A 5336-nucleotide genomic window follows, 5' to 3' on the forward strand; every position below is an offset into this window, starting at 1 on the left:
TCAACATGTGATAATTAGAGGGAGTTCTTCCTAAATTAGAAGCCACAGAGGAGAAAAAAGGGGCAAACTGCACCAACTTGTCCACAGGGTTGAAGTTGGGAAAGGCTAACATACCCCCGGATAACTACATGTTATTAAGCTTCGAAGAGAGCGTCGAACTGAATAAATTTTGTAACGGGGAACCCGACAAAGAAAATGGACAAAAGATTTGCACATTTTTTCACGGAACGTGTACCCTCTGTACAGAATAGGAGTTGCTGGGCAGGTAGCCAACACCTTATCCCAATATAATGCTGATGTCACAGTGTTAGAAAAGATGCGCTGGACAGGGACGATTTTGTGGAGAACTCTCCGAAGCCTGCTCCATATATGATATCCAAATATGCTTAGAGATGTTATTAGTCAAGTACGAACGGAGCCCGTATTCAGGCGATACGTTGGCTACCAAAGCTTGCATAAAATTAGCATTGGTGACGGACTGCGGATGATTGTGACATAAAATTGTTCTTGGAAATAGCTGGTTTGCGCGGAAGGAAGTCCACCAAAAGGCTCCCATAATTAAGAGGGTTCCTTAAAATAAAGCATTGTCAAATGATCGCAATCACCTGAAGAAAGTTAGCACTGATGCGTGGATTGGGTAATTTGATGAAGTGCTCAATAATCAAAATATCTATGAGTTGGTGGCCCGGCCAATTGAAAGTGACGGACAAGCAAAGAAGATTAACAATCATAAGTCGTCCGAAGCCGATAAAATTACAATCACATAGGCTGAACATGAAGAGAACCAACTACACTTATCGGCTCATTAACTTCTATTCAAACTTCGGGACAGCGAAACAATGCCTTGTGGCAGGCAACGAGACACCGACGGTCCTATGCATTAAAAAAGGATATTACGCAGCGGAGCAATCATAGAGTGTATGTGTGGGTCAAAGGGTAGTTTAGGTCACAGGGATTGGTACCCGCAATGGACCATAAAACCTTGGAAACGCCTGCTGAACTAACACCAACAGCTCTACTACCAAACCCTATCACCACGTCCACGCGGTGACCGCTTGAAGCTCTTTCTTACCAAACCGCTTCAGACGGAGAAGGATATAGGCCTCTCTTCTGCGCCTAAAAACGAGATGAAATGTACCAACTGGTCCTCCAGGTTGGGGGTTGGGTGGGGCTGACATCCTTACATGGAAAACAACCTGGTAAAAAGCCACAACAGGAGCCTCGGACTAGATTGACTATACAACGATGAACGCGGTACCGACAACGGATTAACGATTTCCGCATTTTCCCATGGAACGTGCGCTCCCTGTACAGAGATGGAACTGCCAAGCAGTTAGCCATTATTCTGTCCCAATATAGGTCTAATATAACAATGTTGCAGGAGATAGGTTGGGCAGGGACCAGTTTCGATCGAACGTCGCTACTTCTCAGCCTTGATGAATGTCAGAAGGGGGGCTACTCGTAGACTGAGATCAATATCTCGTTGGCCTTGGCACCGCGCAGAACCCCCTCTGACAATCAGGTGAAAGTTAACATTTAATCATCCACAACACAGCCCTGCGCAGCCCCTATAAGGGGAAAATAGATACCGCAATTACCGCAGCCAACAGAGAGAGATAGAGATGAAGTATCAAAAAATAATTTTCACAATCACCTAAAGAACGTTATCATAAACACGGCTACAAACATACTTGGCTCCAGCCGCAAAAGGAGTCGGAACGGCTGGTTTGGCGATGAATGTGAGTTAGCAACGGAACGGAAGAATGCTGCATACCAAGTAAATTTGCATTTTCAAAGGACACGGACATACGCAGAGACTTATCATGAACTCCAGCGAGCGGAGGAGCGACTTCACAGACAGAAAAACGAATAGTGGGAGAACCAACGGGTCTGTGAACTCGAAAAGTACAGGGAGCAACCGCACCAGGCTCAGAAGTTTTACCAACAAATCAAGAGCCTTATACACCTCGATACTCATCCTGCCGAGACAAAGAGGGAAATCTGATTTCCGATAGGATGGGCATATTGGGACGATGCGTTGAGTATTTTGATGAACTGCTCAACAACCAAAATATCGGCGAGTCAACATCAACAACGGTAAAAGACAAGGTAATGCCCTATTATGTGTATACTTTAACCTGGTCCTGTAGAAAGTGATTCGCGATGCAGATGTAAATGCGAGACGAACCATCCTCTACAAGTCCACCCAACTGCTGGCCTATGCTGACGATATCGACATAATGGGAAGACCAACCCAAGATGTACAGTCTACCTTCACACAGATCGAGCAGGCGGCGCATTAATGAAGACAAAGTACACCGTGGCAACGTCAGCGCCAAAGAACAAAGAACCAATGGCATCGAATCGCGCTGGTCAAACGAGAAGAATAAAGATAGGAGACGACAACTTTGAGACCGTTGAAAATTTCTCCTATCTATTGTCAAAAATCACAACTGATAACTGCTATGACGGCAGTTTTCTTTATTTCAACTGTTGTATTTTATTTCAACTTACAAAAACTCCTTTGCTCGAAACGTCCCACCAGAGGGTCAAAGCTCTTACTGTAGTTACTTGGGATGGGCAATCTCATCCCACCTTCCTTAAAAAAATTGTAATGGGCATCGTCCACAACCCAATCTCCATGCCCATTTAGGAGCTGGATAAGAATATAGTCTCACCATGCTTCTGATTCAGTCACGAACGCCCCTAAGTTGCCAATGAGCCACGCAGTCCATCAGCCTCTAGTTGCCGTTTTTTACGAGCAGTCACCTCCTTTCGCTCCTTTCGCTTGCGAATGTATATCTCTTTACACGCCTTGCCAAGAAGGGCAACGGTAGTCAATCCCGCAATCACCACCACGACCAGTTCAGAGGCAGTACGGTAGGCATGCACAACCCCCAAAACTCCTCGTCTCTACACTTACGCAAGGTGCTTACGGTATACCTCCGTCAGTGTCAGCCCATATCTCTCCGCTGTGGAGAAGAACATACTGGGTTACACACATCAGAAGGCGTCTCTTGCTAGAGGTAGGATCACCAATGTTTGCCATTAACCAACGTCAGGTCGAAACTCCAGCCGTAGCTTTATCGGCTGCTGCTTCGATTTGCTCAAAAAAGTCCATCTTTGAGTCAGGCGTTAGTGTAAGGTACTTGTGTCAGCGACATCAAATGCTGTACCGCTGTCGGTAGAAAAAATACTACCTATACCAAGGTATACAATCGTTCGATACCAGTTTTCATCTCTGTCCATTGCTGCAGATAGAAACGGTGCGATGCGAACCTTAATTTTGTTGGTATTTATCTGCAGCCCTGCTTATGTCCTTCGCATCCACATTAATTGAATCAAAGTCTCTAATTTGAAGAGAGAGTAAGCCTCTCTACGCCCTCCATAATGACAAGGGGAAGTATCCCAGAATGATCGGCGTGGACTACGATGTTGAATAACAGTGGAGGTACAGAGCAAGCTTCCCAGAAAGTAGTTTAGTGGGTTGCCGGGAATCGACTGCTGTTGACCCACTATGCCCGGCATAGGGGTATATGGCAAACACATATTGCTTATATGAGAAGCCCAAATTCCACAAAAAATGATATCTTTCGCTTTATACGTGCACTTCGCTGGAGATTTTCGCAATGAAAGCAGGTCTTGGGAGCTCGCTGCAGTGTATAGCCAAAACACGACATCTGCATGGAGCGCAAGGACTTGGATGAAGTAACTTCTACGGCAGATGCCCCCAATATGACTGCCAACGGAGACAGGGCAGAAGTTGTTCGCCATTGGAAAGGTTTACGTTAGATGGGTAGTTTGCCAATTGCGAGAAGGATATTAAATGATCGAATCGTTGCAGTGGCAAGATTTTAAGATCGAGTGACGAGTTGCTGGAAATTTGCTTCTTAAGCCAATTGTAAAGTTAGACGGGGCATGTTCAATGAATTGTTCGAAGTATGCATGTTAGAGGGCATGTTTTCTGCATCATGGAAGGGATAGGAGTAGATGCAGGTAAGCGATTTTCTTAAAGACTCGTAAGCCTTTTAGACGAGGTGTGGGAGATTTTGGAGCGGATAATGTATATTCTACCATTTTTTGGGAATCTAAAAGACCTGGTGACTCGGGAGTCTGGTTTCCTTCCATCTACATTAACTGTTGATCCTCTCAAATTGTTTACTGACCTGTCCAAAAATTCATTTGGCGGAAAAGGTTGTACTAGCGAATTTGTTATTGCATAATCGTTAAATTTTACATGAACACTTAATTCTTCAAATGGAAGCCCAATACGAACGTGTTTAGTGACAATTGGTATTCCCACCTATTTCGCTGTTTTTATTGACATTTTTTTAGAAGAGAGAAGGCTTTGAAACAACACTAATGACAGAACCACAATTCCGTATACATTATGCCCCTATTGAGTTTGTAGAAGACAGTGGTGGTAGGTTACGCCGATTGTCTAACACTGATTGTTGTCACAAAGCATCTCGAGTGTTGAGTTTGTGGTTTTATTGGTTCAGACATTGCAGTGCCTTTTGATGAATTCTGCTTCCAGAAGAACATATAGGACGACAATAAACTAATTTTAATAAGGATTCATTTTACGTCATCAAAAAGAGAAAACAGAGATGGTGCAGAATATTTTCCAAGCCTCGAAATGTTCAACTTTTTGATTAGTTGACTGTACTTTACGCAAGGAGTTGACTACCTCTGACTGTTTGACTCCGTTGATACGAATATTGCTATCAATTCATTCAAACTGTTAGCCATCACCGAAAATCGCAATTGTCTATTGGAAGGGCAACATGAATAGTAGTAGGCTGACATTTGTAGAGAACGGACGTGTCTACAAATTGATATTATTAATAAAAATAATTTAAAATTGAAATTAAATTAACTTTTATCAAGAATATAAAAAGATATTTATATTACTTAATTAATAATATATAATTTAAAACTTAATTGAAACTAATTTACTTTTGAGTTGTTATCTAAGTTACTTTTCCTTAAAAAGTTTTGAGAAAAAATTCGTTTTTTTGGCTTGGCGGGAATGAGCGGCGAGCCGCCGGCGGGTGGCGGACCAGACCGGCCTCCCACCATAAGGCCTAGGGGCACTCGGATCGGTCGTGGAGTCCGCAACGAGGAGGATCCAGACTTGAAAATAGCCAAAGTGAGGATAGCCAATCTTGAAAGAAGAAATGGCGAGCTGGCGAAGACACTTGAAGATTTGAAAAAGCAAATGACAATATTGATAAAAAAAAATGGAATGCTTACGGAGCAGCTAATGGCTGGGGAGGCGGGCCCCCCGTCTCCAAAGGTAGCCAGAAAAAAGGTTAAGCTATCTTCGACTACTT

This window comes from Hermetia illucens, chromosome 5 (assembly GCF_905115235.1).
Source record: "Hermetia illucens chromosome 5, iHerIll2.2.curated.20191125, whole genome shotgun sequence".
Classification (NCBI taxonomy): domain Eukaryota; kingdom Metazoa; phylum Arthropoda; class Insecta; order Diptera; family Stratiomyidae; genus Hermetia; species Hermetia illucens.